The 24,520-nt window shown below is 48.3% G+C and overlaps 1 non-coding gene across 1 annotated transcript; it reads left to right on the top strand.

The window, feature by feature from the left end:
* The first annotated feature begins 19,655 nt into the window (after window positions 1-19,655).
* Window positions 19,656-19,729, top strand: trnaf-gaa. The gene has a single exon. It is a non-coding gene; the product is annotated as a tRNA-Phe (tRNA).
* Window positions 19,730-24,520: the final 4,791 nt, after the last annotated feature.

Raw genomic sequence — 24,520 nt, 5'->3', positions numbered from 1 at the left:
CAGATGGGTGTCTGGACATGACCACTTTAAACATCTGTTATGGACAGGGAAGAGGTGAGAGCAAGGGTTTTCCCTTTTCCCACTTGATTCACCGGAGCCAACTGTGTTTTTAAAAGGACATTTTTTAAAAAACTAGTGTCTGTAACTGTTAAGAACAAATAAAGAAAAACAGGTTTTCTTGTAGCTTTCAAAAAAGAACGTCAAGGAGTCATGTGATGTAAGCGCAGGAGAGGCTGGTGTTATGGCCCCCTGCAGGGATAGAGGATGTATAGCATCCGCCGCCCCACTGACAAATATTTTAAGTTTATTGACAACTGAAGAATACAGAAGAATCAGCAACATGCTGAAAACAGTCAAGAAAATCAGTAATATACTAAAAGCATTTGCAAGACACGAATAAAACAAAGCCACCAGCAGTCAAGCCTACACACACCCATCACCACCAACACCCCCCTCCTCCCTCCCCCTCCTCCCCCCCCACCCCCGCCACCTCCAGCTCCAACGGTAGCCCCAAATGAAATGAAAAGCGACCAAATGAGCAGCACAGGCCACCAGAAAAGGACACACATGGTCCAGGGCATGTGTGAGAGGGAGAAAGAGAAAAAGAGTAAAAGAGAAAAAGAGAAAAAGAGAAAAAGAAAGAGAAAGAGAGAGAGAGAGAGAGAAAAAAGACATCATCCCCTCCCAAGAGGAGGCACAGTTCAATCCCAGACAGTTCTTCTAAACAAACCACCAACTGCAAAGCCAGCATACGGCCATCTCTCACCCCACCCCTTCACAATGGTAGTTCCACATCGATGGAAAGGTGCCTGAACAAGCAGTGCAGACCACCTGAAAAGAACACACCGTTATGAGGCTATATACAGGTTCAGTCGCCAGTTAAGAAGCCAAATGCAATGTTAACATTCATATCAAGAGGCTGAGGCTGTATACGGCTCTGTTTGGACCCCATTTGGAATATTGCGAGCAGTTATGTGCCCCGTATCTAAGTAAGGATGTGCTGGTCCTGGAAAGGGTCCAGAGGAGGTTCACAAGAATGATCGCTGGAATGAAGAGCTTGTCATGTGAGAAGAGATTGAGGATTCGGAGTCTGCATTCGTTGGAGTTTAGAAGGATGAGGGGGACCTAATTGAAACTTACCGGATACGGAGAGGCCTGGATAGAGTGATTGTGGAGAGCATGTTTCCACGAGCAGAAAAAAGTAGAATCAGAGGGCACAGCCTGATGTGTTATCTGAGTTGGTCTAACATCGACTGCAACTGGATGCAGTGAGACTTGAATCAGGCTTCCGACACAGGAGATGGTCCAACACTGTTTTATTGAACTTGCTTGTTGCTGTACATAATCTGCTGTGGGTTGACACTCTATTAATCTAAACTGATAACCTCAGACTGGCTTGACCAGACTAGCTCTCTGTCACATGGAGAAGGTGCTCATGGCCTTGTGCACTCTAACTATCTCTGTAGCTGGATCCAGTGAGAAGAGGCAGAGTCTTAATGCCTCGTGTGTTCTATAGTGGTAGTGTCCTGTCTGGTGATTGGTTGTTCTGTGTCGTGTGTGTTCATTGGTTATCCTGTGTGTCAATCACTGCCTGTTTGCATTTCATTATATCCATGAGTGGATATTATGACATCTCCCCTTTTTAAAATAAATTTTGGAGTGTGGCTGATATACACGTGTGACTATGTACAAGTGGTGAGTGAATAAAAATATGTACATGGGAAGGTGTCTATCGTGCAGATACAGAGCAAACTGAACAAAATTTACAGGATTCAAGTCTGTAGATTCAGTCTTTGTGGTGGGCGACAAATTCTTGTCGATCGCCGCAGAGGTGGAGGGGGGGACGCCGGCACCCGGACAAGCCGGATTGTCGCCAGATCGGTGGCCACGTGGACGGGGGGGACTGCTGCCAGATCGGTGGCCACATGGTGCGAGATGTCGTGAGGCGGCATGGTGACATGCGGAGAAGTGCGGTCAGGTGGTGGGCAGGCAACTTTGCACAGCGCCCTCCTGTTGCGCCGCATAATGGAGCCATCAGCCATTTGAACAACGAAAGACCTGGGGGAAGCCTGTCTGACGACAACAGCTGGGGCTGACCAGCCTCCCTCAGCAAACTGGACGCAAACAACATCTTCTGAAGCCAATTCAGGCAGATCCGTGGCATGAGCATCATACGTAATCTTCTGCTGGTCCCTGGATCGCTGCACCTTCTGCAGCACCGTGAGGTGGTCAAGGTCTGGAACATGGAACACTCGTCCGCAGGTGGTTCATGAGCAGCTGCGCCGGAGACAAACCAGTCGACAGAGGGGTTGCCCTGTATGCCAACAGCGCCAGGTTAAAATCAGAGGCTGAGTCTGCAGCCTTGCAAAGCAGCCACCTGACAATATAGACCCCTTTCTCGGCCTTCCCGTTTGATTGTGGGTAATGGGGACTGGATGCGATATGCCTGAAGTGTTGGATCGTGAAAAGTTGGGCCACTCTTGGCTGTAGAAACATGGACCGTTGTCACTCATTACTGTGAGTGGTATCCTGTGCCTGGCAAACGTCTCTTTGCAGGCTTTGATGACGTACTTGGACGTGAGGTCCGACAGTTTCACCACTGAAAATGAAATGAAATGAAATGAAAGAAAATTGCTTATTGTCACGAGTAGGCTTCAAATGAAGTTACTGTGAAAAGCCCCTAGTCGCCACATTCCGGCGCCTGTTCGGGGAGGCTGTTACGGGAATCGAACCGTGTTGCTGGCTTGCCTTGGTCTGCTTTCAAAGCCAGCGATTAGCCCTGTGAGCTAAACAGCCCCTACTGCTGGAGGGGCTGGAGTGCACTGCTGGAGAAGTAGTCGATTAAAAGCACGTATTCACGCCCATTTGCGTGAAAAAGGTCGATCCCCACCTTGTACCACGGAGAGGTCACAATCCCGTGCTGTTGCAGTGTTTCCTTGGGCTGGGATGGTTGGAATTTCTGGCATGTTGTGCAGTTGAGGACCATGTTGGCAATTCCTGGCTGATGCCAGGCCAGTAAACTGCCTGCTGAGCTGTGCATCGACATTTCTCGACCCCAAGGTGACCCTCATGGATCTGTCTGAGCACCATAGTTTGCATGCTTTGGGGAATGACCATTCTATCCAGTTTCAGAAGGATCCCCTCAACAACCGTTAACTCATCCTTAACGTTGAAGAACTGGGGGCACTGCCCCGTTTGCCAGCCATGGGCGAGGTGTTGCATCACATGCTGCAGTAGAAGATCTTTGGCAGTTTCTTTGCATATTTGGATAACTCGTTCATCAGTGGCTGGGAGGTTGCTGGCACATAGCTGTACCTGTGCCTCAATGTGGTGAATGAAATGAAAATGAAAATGAAAATGAAAATCGCTTTATTGTCACGTGTAGGCTTCAATGAAGTTACTGTGAAAAGCCCCTAGTCGCCACATTCCGGCGCCTGTCCGGGAAGGCTGGTACGGGAATCGAACTGTGCTGCTGGCTTGCTTGGTCTGCTTTAAAAGCCAGCGATTTAGCTCAGTGAGCTAAACCAGCCCCTCCAGTTGCCCTGTTAACATGGCGTGGCGATGGATCGGGATAGGGTATCCGCGATGATCAGTTCCTTACCCTGTGTGTAGACGAGTTCGAAGTCATATCGGCAGAGACGAAGAAGAATTCGCTGCAGCCGAAGTGTCATATCATTTAAATCCTTCTGGATTATGTGGACTAAAGGCATGTGGCCTGTTTCCACCGTGAACTTTGGCAGACCGTATACGTAGTCATGAAACTTGACTATTCCTGTCAGGAGACCCAAGCATTCTTTTTCGACCTGGGCATATCGTTTTTCGGTCGGTGTCATGGCCCTGGATGCGTATGCCATTGGAGCTCAGGACGAGGAGTCGTCTCGCTGGAGGAGAACCGCCCCAATGCCGTCCTGGCTTGCGTCTTTGTTTATCTTGGTATCCTTGATTGGGTCAAAGAATGGCAGTACTGGGGCTGTGGCGAGCTTCGCCTTCAGCTCAAGCCACTCCTCGTGATGTGCGGGAAGCCACTGGAACACTGTGGACTTTTATACGAGATGCCGGAGGGCTGTGGTGTGGGATTCCATGTCAGGAATGAATTTTCCAAGAAGATTTACTATCCCAAGGAAACGTAGGACCGCCTTTTGGTCCTCTGGGGTCTTTATGGCATTGATTGCCAGTACCTTGTCAGTATCAGATTGCACACCCTGCTGTGAAATGTGGTCACCCAGAAACTTGATAGCGGACCGACCAAATGAGCATTTGGCCCTGTTGAGCTGGAGGCCATTTTCGTGGATCCTCTGGAAAACCTGTCTGAGGCGAGCGATGTGATCCTCGGGCATCGTGGACCAGATGATCACATCGTCCACATAGACTCGCGCCCCCTCGGTGCCCACCCCCTCGATGCCCAACCCCTCGATGCCCTCCATCATTGGCTCCATTATTCGATGAAAGTCTTTGGAAGCTGAAATGATGCCGAAAGGCATGCGGTTGTAGCAATACCTGCCAAACGGAGTGTTAAACGTGCACAGTTTCCTACTGGACTCATCCAGCTGGACCTGCCAGAAACCCTGTGAGGCATCCAGCTTGGTGAAGAATTTGGCATGAGCCATCTCACAGGTTAATTCTTCTCGTTTCGGGATCGGGTAGTGCTCTCGCATGATGTTGCGGTTCAGGCCTTTGGGATCGATGCAAATGCAGAGTTCACCAGAGGGTTTCTTGATGCAGACCATGGAGCTGACCCAGTCTGTTGGTTCCGTGACCTTTGAAATGATGCCCTGGTCTTGGTGTTCTCGGTGCTGTGTTTTCAGACGATCCTTGAGAGGTGCCGGCACCTGGCATGGTGCATGGATGACTGGGTTGGCATTCGGCTTGAGTCATATCTTGTAGCGATATGAGAGCATGCCCATCCCATCAAACACATTGTGGTATTGCGTGAGAATGTAATCTATCTCAGGGCGAGGCAGTCGCAGGTGTGGAGGACATGGCATGGACTCGCTGAACCAGATTTAGGAGTTTGCATGCGCGAGCACCAAACAGGGATGCCTTGTCAGGCCTCGAATCTTAACGTCAACTTGATTGTCTTGTTAGATACAGCGAGCTGGCATGATCCACCGGCAGCTATGGCATTGTCATTGTAGTCAAGGAGCTGGCAGGCTGGTGGAAGAATGCTGGGTTGGTTTCGGATGCTGTCGAGGTCTGACTGTGATGTGAGATTCGCAGATGCGCCAGTGTCCAATTTGAATCGGATGCGACACTGGTTGACCATGATGACAGCACACCACTCGTCGTCAGGATCCACACTCAGGAGTGAAAGGCTGTTTGCAGGCAAGGTGGGGACCAGCTCGCGTGTGGTGATGATGCCCACCCGATACAGAGACTTGAGGCAGTCAACATCGGGGTCTTTTGGGCTTTCGGGATCGGAATCCTGCATGCCTTGTTGCACGCAGCGGACACGTCTGTGCTGCAGCTGGGAACGCTGGCTGTTGCTCAGTGGAGAGGGCCTGCAGAGGACCGCATAATGCCCAGGCTTTCCACACTGTAGACATCGCCTGCCTTTGGCTGGACATTGCCGCTTTAAATGGGCGGAGCCACAATTTGGACATGTCATGACGCTGATGTCAGTGCGTTCTTTGCACCATCACGTATGCGCAGTGCAGTCGGCCAACGTTCGCACATGCGCCGTAGGATCTTCGGCCTCCCAGTCGTGGCGCGCATGCGTAGGGACCTAAGAAAAGCACGCGAAACGGCCACTCTCCTCGATGCTCAGGCCTTGCATTTTTGCGAAGGCCTATACCTTTCTGCCTTGTGTGAGGCCTGTTTTGCAGTTTCTGCCGCCCTGATGCGGGAGTAACTATTCCTGGCATGCTCATGGACAACGCACGTTTCGATGGCGACGGAGAGGGTCAACTGTTTGATTTTGAGGAGCTGCTCCCGCAGGGAGTCGGACTGGATCCCGAAAACGATCTGATCCCGGATCATGGAATCAGCCGCTGAGCCATAATTACATGACTGCACCAGGATGAGGAGATGGGTCAAGAAGGACTGAAAAGATTCACCCTTTCCCTGAAGCCTCTGTTGGAAGATGTACCATTCAAAGCTCTCATTCACCTCGACTTCGCAGTGGCTGTCGAATTTCACGTGAACTTCACGTGTCTTCGCCATCGGCAAACGTGAGCAAGTTAAAGATGTGGATGGCGTGGTCCACTGCAGTCGACAGGAACAGCGCGATCTTCCTGGCATCCGATGCTGCCTCGAGGTCGGAGGCCTCGATATACAGGAGGAACTTCTGTTTGAAGACTTTCCAGTTGGCGGCGAGGTTGCCGGAGATCCGGAGTTGCGGAGCGGGTTGGATCTTTTCCATGCCGCTGGATGTTTGCTTGCGGGACGTTGCAGAGTCACTCGAGGTAGGTTCGTTAGAGGTAATAGTTCCCTGGTACCATGATGTGTTATCTGAGTTGGTCTAACATCGACTGCAACTGGATGCAGTGAGACTTGAATCAGGCTTCCGACACAGGAGATGGTCCAACACTGTTTTATTGAACTTGCTGATTGCTGTACATAATCTGCTGTGGGTTGACACTCTATTAATCTAAACTGATAACCTCAGACTGGCTTGACCAGACTAGCTCTCTGTCACATGGAGAAGGTGCTCATGGCCTTGTGCACTCTAACTATCTCTGTAGCTGGATCCAGTGAGAAGAGGCAGAGTCTTAATGCCTCGTGTATTCTATAGTGGTAGTGTCCTGTCTGGTAATTGGTTGTTCCGTGTCGTGTGTGTTCATTGGTTATCCTGTGTGTCAATCACTGCCTGTCTGCATCTCATTATATCCATGAGTGGATATTATGACACCGCCTCAGACCGAAGGGACGATCCTTTAAAATAGAACGCGTGTTGCGTTTTACGACAGGCCGCTCGGAAAATCGCCGCTTGCCGTTTCACGCCGGCGCCAACCATGCCTGATCGCTGCCGGCGTGAACAGCATGAGAATGCAGCGTGTTCGGCCTGTGGGGTGGGGGGGGGGAGGTGTGGAGGGAGGATCGAGCACCAGGGGGGTGCTCAGTGAGGGTCTGGCCCGTGATCGGTGCCCACCGATCGGCGGGCCAGTGTCTCTAAATGACGCACTCTTTTCCCTCCGCTGCCCCGCAAGATCAATGCTCCATGTCTTGCGGGACGCCCGTCGGGGAGGATGGCAACCTGCACATGCGCGGGTGACGTAATTTAGGCGCCGCCGGCCGCGTCTTTTAGGCGGCGCCGCTTTGACACGGGCACCAATGCCCGGCGCGCAAAATTGATGCAGCGCCGCTCCTAGCCCCCTGGGGGTGGGAGAATAGGGGATGAGGAGCGGCCTCTGATGCTGGAGTGAAACACTACGGTTTTCACTCCAGCGTCGGCACTTAATCTCCCATTGGCGCGATTCTCCGCCCCCCACGCCGGGTGGGAGAATAGCGGGAGGGCCTCCCGACATGTTTCACTCCCTCCCACTATTCTCCCCCCCACCCCACGCCCGACCCACGCCACGAAAAACGGCGAGCGGCGATTCTCCGGCGATGGGGTGAGGGGCCGGGCCTTCACGCCTGTTTCAACACGGCAGCAAACACACCTGCTTGCTGTCGTCGTGAAACGGGCGGCAGATGCATTTTTGGGGCATCTGGGGCCCGATTGGCACGGCAGTACCACGGACATGCCAAGGGGGGCATAGGCCCGCGATCGGTGAGCTATTTTCCCTCTGCCGCCCCGCAAGATCAAGCCGCCACATCTTGCGGGGCGGCTTTGGGAAAAGGCGGCAACAGCGCATGCGCGGGTTGGCGTTGTCCAACCTGCGCATGCGCGGCTGACGTCATCGGACGCGTCTGCCGGCGTGATGCTTAACGTGACACACGGAGCCGCGCTCCTAGCCCCGCCTGGGGGGGGGAGAATCGGCCCCGGAAGTGAAGTCTGCCGTGGGTCATGGCCTGTCCCACGGCAGCCTTTACTATTCTCCGCATTTGCGGAGAATCTCGCCCCAGATCTTTAAAATAGAGGTGAGGAATTTCTTCAGCCAGAGGTTGGTGAATCTGTGAAACAGTTTGCCGTAGAAGGCTTTGGAGGCCAAATCACTGAGTGTTTTCAAGACAGAGGTAGACAGGTTCTTGATTAATAAGGGGATCAGGGGTTATGGGGTGAAGGCAGGAGAATGGAAAATATATCGGGCGAGATTCTCCGCAAATGCTGAGAATCGTAAAGGCTGCCGTGGGACAGGCCGTGATCCACGGCAGCCTTCATGCCCACTTCCGGGGCCGATTCTCCCCCCCCCCCCCCCAGGGCGGGGCTAGGAGCGCGGCCCCGTGCATAACGGCAGCGCGGCCTTGATGACGGTCGTCAAGGCTGCACACCAAGCATCACGCCAGCTGACGCGGCCGATGATGTCAGCCGCGCATGCACAGGTTGGACAACGCCAACCCGCGCATGCGCAGTTGGCGTCTTTTCCCTCAGCCGCCCCGCAAGATGTGGCGGCTTGATCTTGCAGGGCGGCGGAGGGAAAAGAGTGCGTCCGTTACGGATGCACGGCCCCCTTGGCACGGCCGTGGTACTGCCGTGCCAATCGAGCCCCCAGATGCCCCAAATGGGCATGTGGTGCCCGTTTCACGACGGCAGCAAGCAGGTGTGTTTGCTGCCGTGTTGAAACGGGCGTGAAGGCCCGGCCGCTCAGCCCATCGGCCTCGGAGAATCGACGCTCGCCATAAAAAACGGCGAGTGGCGATTCGTGGCGTGGGGGGGGGGGGGAGAATAGCGGAAGGGCGTGAAAAATGTCGGGAGGCCCTCCCGCTATTCACCCACCCGGCGTGGGGGGCGGAGAATCGCGCCCCACAGCTACGGTCAAATGATGGAGCAGACTCGATGGGCTGAATGGCCTAATTCTCCTCCCATGTCTTTTGTTCTATAATGTATGAGCACAGAGGTGTTTGTCATCTGTCAGCCTATTATACTGTGAGATCATGTGGAGATGGTTGTATGACATGAGGGTTGTGCCGTATTTACCCGTGCTGTAATCTGTGCTATTACACGGAGCGAGTACATTTTTTGGCACTCTTCGCTTCAATTATAGATAAGCTGAGTTGCGCCATAGCAGGCTGGGAAGTATCCTGTTTTTTTTAGAGCTCATGTTGTTCTTCCTGCAAAATTGTATGTTGTCTGACCACATTGGACATTTACTGGCTAATCCTGGCTTTCCTCTCTCGCTGGCGGTTCCTCTCTCTCGTGCTGGGGATTTCCTCTCTCTTGCGCTGGGGGTTCCTCCCTCTCGCGCTGGGGATTTCCTCTCTCTCGTGCTGGGGGTTCCTCACTCTCGCGCTGGGGGTTCCTATCTCTCTCGCTGGGGATTTCCTCTCTCTATTCGGGTCGGTGAGTTGCTGATACAAGTGCTGATTTGTTATATATGGTTCCAGGGGTGTCCCTTATCCTGTCGCGAGGAGGAGAATTGTCTTCTTCCCTGACATATCTGTTGATGGATGTCTTGATGATTATTCCTCTCCTTGTGGGTGGGGTTTCCTTGGTGGAGTGTTGTTTAAGTTATTCAGTGGTGATGGGGCCTGAACGAGGCCTCTGATTTGTCTGGAGGGGAGTGAGGTCTGTTGTGTTGCGATTCTTGGCATGGTGTAAAACAATCCTCAGGGCAATTCCTGGCATTCTCTCTTCCTAGGCGTTCCTTTCTTCAGGAGAGGGGCTGATCCAGGCTCTGATTTGTTGTATCTAATTCTAGAGAGTTTGCCTTCTCTTGTTGGGAGGAGGAGAGTTGTATCTCCCTCTAACCCATTGATGGGTGTCTTGATGAATCATCTTCTCCTTGTTGGTAAGGTTTCTTTGGTGGAAAATGGTTGATGTTTTCCGGTGATGGAGGCTCCTGAATGGTACCTCTGATTTCGCTGGAGGGGAGTGAGATCTGTTGTGTGCCACATCTTGTACCGATGCCGGTATCCTGTTGTTCCCCTTTTTTCCGGATCCAGCGTATCGCTTCTTGCTTGGAGGTCTTGGAATATGGAGTTAGGTCCTGATTGGTTATATTTTACCCCACGAGGTCCATTAGTTCCTCAACAACACGGGATGGGGTTTTCCATCACCGTCCCCAACCTCCCAGCACTTTGCCTTGTGGCAATGGAGGCTGCCCGCTACTGGCTGATGGTGGGATCTTCTGACCACGTTGCTGTCAACGGGTTTTCCGGTTGCTTCCGCCCTCTGCTGCTGGGAAACCCGGGGCTGGGGGTGGGGGCTTGGGTGGAGTTTCCTTCGGCGGGGCCAAAAGATTCCGCTACTGGGAATGGTCGGAAAATCCGCCGCAAGGTCTCTTTTTATTTTCCAGAGTCTCACCCCCGCATTACCCGCCAACAAACCACATCCTTCATAGAGCCACAAGGCAGAGAAGGAGGCCACTCAGCCCATCGTCAGCCCGTACTGACACTTTAGAAACGATAGCCAATTAGTCTCATGCTCCCTGCTCTTTCCGCATAATCCTGCAAAAATTTTTCTTTCAGGTATATATCCAATTTCATTGCATTTGCTTCATCTATCCTTACAGGCAGTGCATTCCGATCATAATGACTCACTATACTTCCTCATCTTCCCATTGGTTCTGTTGTGCCTAAACCACAGTGTGTCTTTAACCCGTATACGATGGATAAATGACCACAAGTTGTTTCATACAATAATATAATTTATTGGCTCGCACACAAATTTAAGATTATTTCAATCACACACACATAAGTTGAACTACAAAGCTATTACATGCAAGACCTTAACTTAACTTTCAAGTGATTGGCAAGTGCTGGGCAGATAAGGCCGTTATCGGGAATCCACAGTCTTGCAATATTGATGGTCAGTTGCTGGTCATTGTTGTCCTTGGCTCTGGTCCTTCTGTCAGTAGCATGGATGGTCTTCTGTGGGGTTCTTTATGTTGCTAAATTCAGGATGGTTGGCGTAGTGTTCACAAAATAGCTTTAACTTGAATAAAGCTACAAATTTATTAACACTTATAATTTGGATTTGACATTTACTCCCAGATAATACACAGTTGATAATAAACATATAATCTACTACTACTAATCTCGACACTATAACATTAACTATGATCTTCTCTCACTCACACTATCTTTCCTTCAGTCTGTTCTCCAGCCTTCTCCTCAACCTCTCACCCATAAGGCTTAGCAATATATACTTGCACATCTAGCTCCCTCTAGTGGCTGAGTTATATATTTCATTAACCCTTGCAGTTCTTACATTTATGATAATACCACAGTCTTCCTCTTCTTTGGCCGATGAAGGGTTACCACTGTTGGTTGCTGTTGAGAGAGAGAGTGAGAGAATGAGGGGTTGCGCACCACCTTTTATCCCCCGGGAGTTTTGCTCCCTTTTGGAGCCAACGTCCAATAAATCTCTCAGGGCTCGATCACCCTGATCGATTAAGTCTAATCAAGACCCAGTACCTTGATGGGCAGAGCATGTCCTTACCGTCCATGTCCGTTGGTATCCGAGGCATGTAGGCCTTTCCAAATAAAGGAAGGAAACAGACGCCACCAAGTCTGCTGAGCTTTGACAAAGAGTCATCGGACTCGAAACGTTAGCTCTTTTCTCTTCCTACAGATGCTCCTAGACCTGCTGAGATTTTCCAGCATTTTCTCTTTCGTCCCACCAAGTCTGCTACAGCACGATATTGATTTGCATTTTAAGCCCATTGTCCCAGGATGACCTCTTGATGGCATTTGTCATTTTTCCTGTGCTATTTCCAATGTCTGGGTTGCAGCCTTTTGTTTATTTGAAGGCTGCAGCCCGTTGGTCCCTGAATTTGGCCACTTTTCCCAGCATCCTCTGCCGGAAGCCATTTTAGGTGGCCAGAGTTCCTTTGGCAATTATCCTCAACTTGTGTCCTTTGCTTACTTACCTGGTGCAAGTGGAAATAATTTCTCCTTATTTACTTTCTCTAAACGCCCCATAATTTTGAAGTAGTCAGTTATTTATTTCTTCAGTCTTTTGTTTTTTAATGTGGATCTAAGTTTGATTAAAAATACACAAATGCAATAAGATATCCCTTGTGCCCCTATGAATTGCCAATTTATGAAGTTTCAGTTAAGCAACGTTTATATTTTAACCCCGTTACATTTCTGTTCTGCATGATATTTTAGCCATGTCTTTGAGTCACCGGTGATCAATGCGAAGTCTTTTATTTTTGTTTGATGTTCATCTACTGCTTTAAGGGTGTTCCGGGCTAACCATTTGTAATCCGCTAATTGTCAGCTTGGCAAATTAGCGCCAAAGTCGCACTCCACCTTTCAAAACTAATGCACAAGCGGTTAAAAATGAGCATGGGTCAAATGTCAGCATTCAGCAATTTCAGAAAATGTGTCGTGACCTTAAATTATTTATGCCAGCAATGCCGTAAATGCAGTTTTCCAAACTACTTTAGGGTTGTGAATAACATTCTACGCGCAAAAAAAAGTGTTGTTTGCAAAATTGATTGCTCAGGTAGTGTGTCGTGGAGGAACTTATGCCACATTCTCCCAACTCAGCACTAATTTAGTTTTCTATTCAGCAATAAAATTAACTTTCTTGAAGCTTTAAATGATTGATGTAATCAAATAAGTGTAGAAAACATAAGACCCTTCAGGTTGTTGTTATACAAAAGGCAAGTCAATTATTTAAATCTCACTTTAGGCAGCGGGCCAGAATCTTCAAAGTCCCAAGTCCACAATTAACTTGCAATTGCTAGAAGCTACATGTATTCGTATGCAGGGACCTGTTCTGTGCAGGCAAAAAGGAACATGTCAATGCATTGGACCTTTATTTGAATTGAATAAAAGGTGTGCTCCAATTCTTCCCTGGTATGTTCTCCATGGCAATGGCCTGACCAATCATTGTTGACTTGCCAACCAATTAATACCCTTTCTTTTTGGAGTATAAAATGTTGCTCCCTTTGAAATTTGATATTCTTGTATCTGTCCTGATGAGTGCAAGATGGAAAGCTTCAGCAGCATTTCTTTTCCAGCAATACAGAAGTTAAAATTCTCAGCTTTTGTGTAATTGGCCGGAGCACCCTTTGCTGAGAGCTGTTCTATACCATCCCATCCACTACCATTCTTTTCTTTGGCTTAATCCATTTTCTTCCCAGCCCATCCCATGGTTTTTCCTTTATTGTTCCTTGCCGAATAACGACCAGGAGAGCAAAACTATTTTTTAGGCAGGAATTCACTTTACCTTCTCTTTCAACTTCACTTCCCCATTCTTTGATCTTATCCTAACTCTTTGCATTCCCTTCCTGTCTTATTCCACCATAATTCCTTCACCCCACCATCCCTATCATTCAAATTCTTCTCTTCAAAATCATTTCCATCCAGTTCCATCCAATTCATACCAATCCTAGGCCACTCCACCCTTGTCCATTCCTTCATCGCATTCATTCCAGCACAATGCCTTCCTTCTTAGCGTTTTGCATCTCTAAAACGGCCATTCCTCCCTGCCTCCCTGAGAAACCTATCTCTCTCTGATGTTTTACTTCCCATCCATTTAAGAATACCCTTTCCCACTGCATTTTATGATTCAGTTCAGGTCTGCAAAATAGAAAGAGTAATGACAATAATGTTGAACCCTTTTCCTCCCCATTCAGTACTATGGCATATCTCCTCGAAGAGGTAAACATGCTTTCTTGTACTTATGCCAATTTCTTAGCTGGCCATATAACGTGCCCCAAATCCCCATAGCGTTAAGTTTAATAGTAAGTTGTGGAAGAAAAAAAATGTTCAATGCATATTTGACATATCGATACCGAGCAAAACCAACGTTAAGATGCAAACAAAAACTGAATAATAATGTTTCAAAATTGTTTTTTAGGTGTCTTTGCCGAGTTTACAAAATTCCTTATCACTTTTTGTTCAAATGTATCTACCTTGCTTCCTTTGTTTCAGAAATATACATCACTTTCTCTTGCCAGTCACCTCCAGTCCAAAGGATGCGCAGGTTAGGTGGAGTGGCTATGCTAAATTGCCCTTAAGTGTCCAAAAACGGTTAAATGGGGTTGTGGGGAGAGGGTGGAGGTGCGGGGATAGGGTGGAGGTGTGGACTTGGTAGGGTGTTCTTTCCAAGGGCTGGTGCAGACTCGATGGGCCGAATAGCCTCCTTCTGCACTGTGAATTCTATGATTCTTTTCAATCCTGTGATAGTTTTGGTTCTTCTTAGAGTTTCTTCCGCTTCTCTACCTCAACCTAGGGGACATTATTCATGCATGATTATAGCAACATTAGGAACAGAAGGGAGGCCATTCAAGCCCTCGAACCTGGTCAACCATTTAACAGGATCATGGTTAACGATCTCACCTCAACTTCATTTACATGCCTTTTGCCCTTTGATACTTGGCAGTTGAGACTGACGTAAGTAGTGCTACTATGGTAGAAGTAGCTGTGAGAGAGCTATTTGACCGCAGGAACCATTCCAGCTGCACTGAAGATATTTCTCATCCAATGTCACAGACTGGAAATTCTCAGAGGAATTGTTAAAATTAGAAATGCAACCTCATTATCCCTCTCTAAACCTGGGTTTGTGCAATTTGTAACTGCCTACTGGTTAGCTGAGGGAACCAGTTTTAGATCACGACAGCCGTGGAGGCAAGGTGACCAAGTATCGCAGATTTTGAGGAGCTGTCCCATAATTTGGCCTTTCATTCCATGTCCCATCCTTCCCTGGACGCTGTGTGTGTCGCAAACCTGGTTTCTGCGCATGTGTTGGACAGCCTTGTGGGGCGGCAGCACTGCCCTACTTTCATAGATTCACCCGTACACCCACCTCTGCCCAGCCCCTTATATTTGTCCCTTAGGGGGCGATCCAACGGGTACTGTGTGCCGGAAAAGTAGTTCGGCATGGCGCAGCGTGGCCGCCAAAAGCCGGGAGACCCCGCTCCCGGGATCTACCCCGCTCACAATGCCTCGCGAGATTCAATGCAATCTCGTGGAACGTTGCGATGTGAATCCCACCCACAATGGGTGGGATCACCTTTTGGCAAATCTGCATACTATAACGAGGCAGTAAGCCTCACTCTAATGTACAGATTTCCAAAGTACCTGACGCATTGGGTTTCAGCTCCTTTGCCTCAGAAACCTCAGGTGAGTGCTGTTCAATACTGGTCCCAGGAGAGCAGGTGGAACAGCACTTGTGGGGGGTCACCCAGGGGATCGGAGGCTCCCAGCAGTAGGCCCTTTGGGAAGGGTGGTGCCAGGCTTGCACTGCTGGTGCCACCTGGGAACCCTGGCAGTGCCAGCTGTCTTAACAGTGCTGGCCTGGCACCCTGGCAGTTCTGCCTGGGTGAGGTCAGGGGCCTCGGAAATCCAGGACGCCATTTTGATCTCTTGCTACAACGGGGAGTTCCAGCCAACAGAGCTACCCACTGTACAAAACAGCATCATGTATGGCTTCGACCCCGCATTCCCCATTCAGGCCCCTTATTCAACATCAGCTGCACTGAATAGCCATGTGGTGTTCCTCGGCGCGGCGAGTGCCGGGAAACGCGCAGCCAAACCCGCTCGCTAGGGGATTTGTTCCCTTTGGGGAGAATTGTGCCCTTAGTCACCAAGTTGGGGGGGGCTGGGTCATTGAATATATTCAACGTCGAGTTTGGCATATTTGCGATTGACAAGGGAGTCGAGGATTATGGGGGACAGGCAAGAAAAGTGTTGTTGAAATCTTATTGAATGGTGGAACAGACTTGATGGGCTGAATGGCCTACTCTGATTGAACCTACTTAGCTGAAGGACACAAAGGCTATTTCCCAATGAAAAAATGTTCCATTCCTCATTTTTGACAAGATAAATTTAGGATGTCTTGAGTACTGACTCAGAATTGTTTATCCTTTTAAAAAAAAAATGGCAGTTGCCTCTGAGGGTCCAGCTGCTTGAGTGAGTAAGGGACAGGCTTTAATCTTAACAGACAGGAGTGGGTATAAGGGACAGATGTCATTCTAACAGACGGGACTTTAAAGTTTGACTGCTCCGTCTGTGCCTCTTAATTAGGCTGCAGATATAAAGCTTCTCCGCTTTGGCATCTGGCTACATTGATTAGCTCTCCATTTCTCAACAGTATTTCAATTCATATGTTCGACTGAGATGAGCGTAATTCTAAAGTTCTTGCTCTGCATCCTGCACATGCTGAAGCATATCACCTCATTTGCATTTAAATGCTTTGCTAATTGGACCATGGAGGTAGATTTACAAGCTGTCAGAGGCAATGAGTTAGAATCAAGACTGGATTAATGATCGCAATGGCGGTTGCTCTGACTGGTAGCCCACAGTGTAAACCAGATATTGTACAAAGTCGTGTTGAGGTGGCTGATGATGGGGGTGGATGATGTCTGTTTGGTCATAAAGAGCAAAGAACAGTACATCACAGCGCAGGAACAGGCCCTTCGGCCATCCAAGCCTGCACCGATCATGTGTCCTACCCAGACCAACTGCCTGTATCCTCTATACCCTGTCAGTTCATGTGTCTATCTAGATAAGTCTTAATGGTCGCTAACGTATTTGCCTCAACCACCTCACTTCGCAGTGCATTCCAAGCCACCACCACCCTGTGTAGAAATCCTTCAACGCACATCTCCATTGAACCTATCCCCCCTCAATTTGAGCTTATGCCCCCTTGTAATCGTCATTTCCCCCCTGGGGAAAAACCTCCAACTGTTCACCCTATCTATACCCCTCATAATTTTATAAACTTCCATCAGGTCTCCCCTCAGTCTCCACCTTTCCAGAGAGAACAATCCAAATGTATTCAATCTCTCCACATAGGTAATATCCACCATACCAGGCAACACCCTGGTAAACCTTTTCTATACTCTCTCCAAAGCCTCCACGTCCTTCTGGTAGTGTGGAGACCAGAATTGGACACAGTATTCCAAATGCAGCCCAACCAATGTTCTATATAACTAACATAATTTGTGCACTTTTATACTCAATGTCCCATACGATGAAGACAAGCATGTCATATGCTTTCTTTACCACCATATCCACCTGTGCTGCCACTTTTAACGATCTGTGGACCTGCATGCCCAGCACTCTTGTGTGTCTATGCCCCTGATAGTTCTGCCATTTATTTTATAGCTCCCACCTGAATTTGATCTACCAAAATACATCACCTCGCATTTTTCCGGGTTAAATTTCATCGGCCGTTTCTCCGCGCAATTTTGCAGCCTATCTATATCCTGCTTTATTCTCTGACAATCTTCATCACTGTCCGCGACTCCTGCAATCTTCTTATCATTCACAAACCTTCAAATCAGACCAGCTACGCATTCTTCCAAGTCATTTATATATTACAAACAGCAGAGATCCCAGTACTGATCCCTGCGGAACACCACTAGTCACAGACCTCCATTTGGAAAAACCCAATTCCACTGCTGCCTTCTATCTTCTATGGCTAAGTCAGTTCTGAATCCATCTAGTTAGTTCACCCCTGACGTCGTGTGCTTTAATATTTTGCATCAGCCTGCCATGAGGGACCTTGTCAAATTCTTTACTAAAGTTCATGTAGACAACATTCACAGCCCTTCCCTCAATCATTTTTGTCACCTCCACCAAAAACTCAATCAAATTAGTGAGATATGACCTCCCTGGTACAAAACCATGCCGCCTGTCGCTAATAAGACTTCCAAATGTGCATAGATCCTATCTCTGAGAATCTTTTCCGACAATTTCACTATCACTGACGTCAAGCTCACTGGCCTATAATTATCCTCCAATCCTCTGGGACCTCACCTCTGTCTGACGAGGAAACAAAGATTTCTGTTAGAGGGCCAGCGATTTCACTTCTTGTCTCCTTCAGTAATCTGGGATAGATGCCATCTGACCCAAGGGATTTGTCTTCCTTAATGCTTTTTAAACACACCTAACACATCCTCCCTTGTAATAATGACCTGCTCTAAAATGTTTACATATCCCTCAGACACCACCAATCAATGTGTCCCTCTCCTTTGTGAATACCGATGCTAAGTACTCATTGAGGATCTTATAAACATAGACATAGAACATTACAGCACAGAACAGGCCCTTCGGCCCTCGATGTTGTGCCGAGCAATGATCACCCTACTCAAACCCACGTATCCACCCTATATCCGTAACCCACCCCTTAACCTTACTTTTTAGGACATTACGGGCAATTTATCATGGCCAATCCACCTAACCCGCACATCTTTGGACTGTGGGAGGAAACCGGAGCACCCGGAGGAAACCCACGCACACACGGGAGGACGTGCAGACTCCGCACAGACAGTGACCCAGCCGGGAACCGAACCTGGGACCCTGGAGCTGTGAAGCATTTATGCCAGCCACCATGCTACCGTGCTGCCCCCTTCCTTTGGTTCTCCTTCCTTTGGTTCTACGCATAATTTCCCTTCTTTATCTTGAGTGGACCTACACGTTCTCTAGCTATCCTCTTGTTCCGAATATACGTATAAAATGCCTTGAGATTCTCCTTAATTCTGTCTGCCAAGAACATTTTGGGACCCTTTTTGCCCGCCTAACTCCCTGTTTTGAGCTATTTTTTACTTTCCCTGTATTCTTCAATTGCTTCATCTGTTTTTAGTTGCCTAGACCTCATATATGTGTCCTGTTTCTTTCTGACTGGATTCGCAACTTCCCTGGTCTTCCATGATTCCCGAATCCTGCCTTTCCTTTTCATCAGAACATGCCTGTCCTGCACTCCCATCAACTGCTCCTGAAAAGACTCCCCATGCCAAACGTGGATTGACCCTCAAAAAGCCTCCACCAAACAACAGCCTCTAAATCCAGCCTAATCTGGAAGCAGTTGGCCTTCCTCCAATTTTGCACCTTAACCCGAGGATAACACTCGTCCTTTTCCATGAGTATCCGAAAGCTTACAGAATTGTGGTCACTGTTCGCTATATGTTCCCCCACCGTAACTTTGATGACCTGCCCGGGCTCGTTCCCTAGTACTAGGTCCAGTATAGCCCCCTCTCTAGTCGGACTATCCACATTTGTTCCAAAAACCCTTCCTGGACACACTTAACAAATTCCTCACCATATGGCCCCGAAGAGATTTCCAGTCAATAGGAGGAAAATTGAAGTCTCCCACTCCAGCAACCCTATTATTTCTACATCTATCTAGAATCTGCTTACATATCTGTTCTTCAACTTCCCATGGGCAATTGGGAGGCCTGTAGTACACCCACATCACAGTGACTGCCCCACACCCCCATCATAGTGACTGCCCCCTTCCTGTTTCTGAGTTCTACCCACAGTGCCTCGTTACTTGATTCTTCCAAGGTGTCCTCCCTCCGTACAGCTGTAATATGTTCTCTAACCAGTATTACAACTCCCCCACCTCATTTACCTTCCCTCTGTCTCAGCTAAAACACCTATACTGTGGAATATTTAGCTGCCAGTCCTGTCCCTTTTTTAACCAATTCTCCGTTACAGCAACTGATATGACTCCCGTCCCCCTGAAAATTAGTTTAAACCCACCCTATACTTGAAAACCTCCCAGGAGGTAATGAAAAAGGCGTGAGCTTGTTGCACGATTTTACCCCCAAACTTTGCAGAGGCCAGGGATCCCACGTGAATCAAGCACTGGCCCTCACACTGTTCAGTCGATGAACATTGCGCCCAATTTAGGCTCATACAAAAATGGAATGGGAGCTAAAATAGCTCAGTTGGGAGAGCTTCAGACTGAAGATCTAAAAGGTCCCTGGTTCAATCCCGGGTTTTGGCATCTGGCCGAGTACTGGCTTTCCTCACTATCTATCACATTGGGCAGCACAATAGCACAGTGGGTAGCACTGTTACTTCTGTCATGGGAGTGTCCCTTGAAAAAATGTTTTGTCTTCTCAAATGGCTTCAGTGATGTCATTGTGTGGGTGGAGTTGGGCTGTGGCTCTAAGTTTTACTTTCATTTACACATTTGGAAGCTGGATTCAAACAGAAGTCTTGTCGTGTCTCTCTCTCTCTGCATGTTAGAAGGTGTCTCCTGATCACTTGATACTTTAAAAGTGATAACTGTGTTCTGGAAGGAATCCAAACCTGCTGTTTTGAAACGAACAACAAGTGTCCATACCGTAGTCTTAAAGATACCAGGGTTTGAGTGTTGTGTGCTGGGCCACATCTTTGAAAAGGTTTGTCGGGTTTATGGATGTTGTTACTTAATTGAAATAGTTAATGGAATTTATTAAGGGTTACATATAGAGTAGTGTAGCTGTGTGGGGTATCTATGTCTGTAGTTGGTAAAAATGCTTACCGTGTGTGTTTATATAAATGTTAACTGAATTCGTAGAATAAACTTTGTTTTTGAATAAAAGTGCTTAAGGCCTCTGCTGAATAATACCTGAAAGGTAGTCCCTTGTGCTCCTCATAACCAAAATCTATAAACAGTTGTAGGTCACGTGAACTCCATGATATACTTTGGAGTTTCCTAAACCCTGGCCCATAACAAATCACAGCACCAGGGTCCGAGATTAGATTACTGGCTTGGGTCACTATCTGTGCGGAGTCTGCACGTTCTCCCCGTGTCTGCGTGGGTTTCCTCCGGGTGTTCCGGTTTCCTCCCACAGTCCAAAGAGGTGCAGGTTAGGTGGATTGGTCATGCTAAATTGCCTCTTAATGTCCAAAATATGAGGTTGGGTTACTGGGTTTACGGGGATAGGGTGGAGGCGTGGGCTTAAGTAGGGTGGTCTTTCCAAGGGCCTGTGCCGACTCAGTGGGCCGAACGGCCTCCTTCTACACTGTAAATTCTATGATTCGATAGAAAGGACGTCAAATAAGCAACTCAGCTGAAGTCATTCCTCCATCTTCTCCTAATAACGCTGCACATTCTTCCTTTTCATATAACCATCTTATTCCCTTTTGAATGCTTCAATTGAACCAGACTCCATCATGCTCTCAGGCAGTTAGTCCGACCCCAACCACTTGCTGTGTAAAAGAGTTTCTCCTCATATCACTTTTGCGTCTTCTACCAATTGCTTTAAATCTGTGTTCTCTTATTCTCGATCTTTTCATGAGCGGGAACAATTTCTACCCGTCGACCCTGTCCTGGCCCAAATTCATAATTTTGAGTACCTCTCTCAAATCTTCTCCCCTCTAAGGAAAACAGTCTGAACTTTTCCAATTTATCTTCGTAACTGAAGTTCCTCATCCCTGGTATTATTCTTGTGAAACTTTTCTGCACTATCTCCAATACCTTCACAACTTTCCTAAAGTGCGGCATCCGAAATGGAACACGATCCTCCAACTGAGGTCGAATTAATGAATTATGCAAATTCAACATAACATCCTGGCAATTATACTCTATGTCCCCATCAATAAAGCCCAGAATATTATATGCTTTATGAACTGCTCTCTGAACCTGTCCTGCCACCTTCAATAACTTCTGCAAATTTTCTCCCAGGTCCCTCTTCTCTTGCACCCCCTTTAGAATTGTAGCCTTATTTTATATTGTCTCTCCATGCTCCTCAAGATGAATCAACACACTTCTCTGCATTGAACTTCAACTGTCACCTGTCCTATCTATCATTCCACCAACTTGTCTATGTCCTTTGCAAATTCTAAACAATCCTCCTCACAGTTCACAACGCTTCTGAGTTTTTTTTTATCATCTACGAATTTTAAAATTGTGCCCTGAACACCATTTTCCAGGTCAATAATATAATAATAATAATCACTTATTGTCACAAGTAGGCTTCAATGAAATTACTGTGAAAAGCCCCGAGTCGCCACATTCCGGTGTCTGTTCGGGGAGGCCGGTACGGGAATTGAACCCGCGCTGCTGGCCTTATTCTGCATTACAAGCCAGTTGCTTAGCCCACTGTGCTAAACCAGCCTCTTCAGGACAAGCAACACTGACCCCTGGGAAACCCCACCACAAACGTCCTCCTGATGAAATTGATTCATGATACACTTAATTTCCATTTCCTGCAGGAGTCCCATCGTCAAATGTAACAAAACCTGGGCAATATCTTGGCTTGAGCTGACAAGTGGCAAGTAACATTCAGGCCATCCAAGTGCCGGGCAATGACAATCTCCAACAAGAGAGAATCTAACCATAGCCTCTTGACATGCCTTGGCATGACCATCGCTGAATACTCCATCAACAACCTGGAGGTTGCCATTGAATAGAAACTGAACTGGACCAGCCATATTAGTACTATGGCTACCAGAGCAGGTCAAAGGCCAGGATTCATGCAGCAAGTAACTCACCTCCTGACCCCCCCAAAGCCTGTTCACCATCAACAAGGCACAAGTCAGGAGTGTGATGGAGCACTCTCCACTTGCCTGAATGATTGCAGCTCCAGCAACACTCAAGAAGCGCATCACCATCCAGGAAAACGCAGCCTGCTTGATTGGTACCCTTTCCACAAAATCTCACCCCCTCCACCACCGACTAACAGTGGCAGCCGTGTGTACCATCTACAAGGTGCACCACAGGGAAGGTGGTCATGTCCTTGTACTGTCCCTGGATTAGTAATCCAAAGAGCCAGGGGAATTCTCTGGGGACCTGAGTTCCATTCCCACCATGGCAGATGATGAAATTTTAATTCAATAAAAATCTGGATTTAAAAGTCTAATGATGACCATGAAACCATTGTCGTAAAATCCCAATTAGTTCACTAATGCCCTTTAGGGAAGGGAATCGGCCATCCTTAGCTGGCCTGGCCGACATGTGACTCCAGATCCACAGCAATGTGGTTGGCTCTTAATTGCCCTCAGGAATGGTTAATAAATACTGGCCCAGCCAATGATGCCCACATCCCATGAACAAAAGGGCAGCACGGTAGCATAGCGATTAACACAATTGCTTCACAGCTCCAGGGTCCCAGGTTCGATTCACGGCTTGGGTCACTGTCTGGGCGGAGTCTGCACGTTCTCACCATGTGTGCATGGGTTTCCTCCAGGTGCTCCGGTTTCTTCCCACTGTCCAAAGATGTGCAGGTTAGGTGGATTGGCCATGCTAAATTGACCTTAGTGTCCAAAATTGCTTTTAGTGTTGGGTGGGGATACTGGGTTATGGGGATAGGGCTTGGATAGGGTGCTCTTTCCAAGAGCCGGTGCAGACTCGATGGGCCGAATGGCCTCCTTCTGCACTGTAAATTCTGTGAATCAAAAAAAAAAATCTTGCGAAGGTTCCATAGATGGCACCTTCCAAACCCACGATCACTACCATCTTAAAAAATGGGGAAAAAGATATGGGCAACAGGTAGGGAGGTGGATTTGAGACCAGGAAGAGATAAGCCATGATCTGATAGAATGGCGGAAAGGTAGAGCAGGCTTGAAGGGCTGAATTGCCGACTTCTGCTCTTCCTCCGTTCCGACATTCCTATCTTGAAGGACAAGAGCAGCAGAAACCTGGGTACACCAACATCTGGAGTTCCCTTCCAAGTCACTCACGTACTGCCTTGGAAATATAAGTCGCTGTTCCCTCACTGTTGCTGGGTCAAAATCCTGGAATTCTATCTCTAACAGCACTGTGGGTGGGTCGGTGAGCTCAGGTGGCTGAATGGCTAGTTTGTGATAGAGAGCGATGGCAACAGCGCTGGTTCAATTCCCACTGCGCCTTTGCAACTTTGCCCCTCACCTGGTAAACCACAAGTTAAATCACCACCAGTCAGCTCTTTCTCAAAAGGAGAGGGCAGCCCTTGGTCCACAGGATCTATGGTGATTTTCACTTTTCACACCTCAGGGACTGCAGTGGTTCAAAGAGACAGCTCACCACCACCTTCTCAATAATTGCTGACCTAGCCAGGGACATCTATAATCCCATAAATTCATTTTTTAAATGCCAATTCCACAGCTAAATCCCTTTTATTCCAGGTTTTAGAATGGTGCTCACAAGTCTGTTGTGCAGCACTGTATCAAATGCATTTTGGAAGTCCATATACAACACATCAACAGTATGTGTCATATTGACATATTGTAAGGTACAGACCCTCCTGATCTGCAGTTACTGGGCTATCAAAGAGCCAGTTTCAGTAATATTCTTAATCTCATTCACAGCTGAGCAACATTGATCCTGATCTTGATAGTAAATTAAGAGGCTAGGGGCGAAATTCTACCCCCCCCCACGATGGGTGGGAGAATAGGGGGAGGGCCTTCCCGACTTTTTTGACGCCCTCCCGCTATTCTCCCCCCCCCCCCCCCCCGCCGAAATCCCGACAAGAATCGCTGCCGCCGTTTTTTTACGGCCGGCAGCGATTCTCAGCTGTTAGAAGGGCCGAAGTCCCAGCCCTTTACGACCTTTTTACGAACGGCAAACACACCTGGTCCTGCCATTCGTAAAAACGTCGTGACAAACTCGCAAAAAATAACCATGGCACCGATTGGCACGGCAGTACCACGGCCGTGCCAAGGGTGCCATGGGCCTGCGATCGGTGGGCACCGATCGCGGGCAGCGGGCCCGATGCCCGCGCACTATTTGTCCTTCCGCCGCCCCGCAGTATCAATACGCGGGGCGGCTGAGGGGCAACCCGGCCCGCGCATGCGCGGGTTTCGCGCAAAAACGCGATGACGTCACCCG

This window comes from Scyliorhinus canicula, chromosome 9 (assembly GCF_902713615.1).
Source record: "Scyliorhinus canicula chromosome 9, sScyCan1.1, whole genome shotgun sequence".
Classification (NCBI taxonomy): Eukaryota; Metazoa; Chordata; class Chondrichthyes; order Carcharhiniformes; family Scyliorhinidae; genus Scyliorhinus; species Scyliorhinus canicula.
Note: the sequence above shows the minus strand (reverse complement) of the source record. Positions and strands in the feature narration are given on the sequence as shown.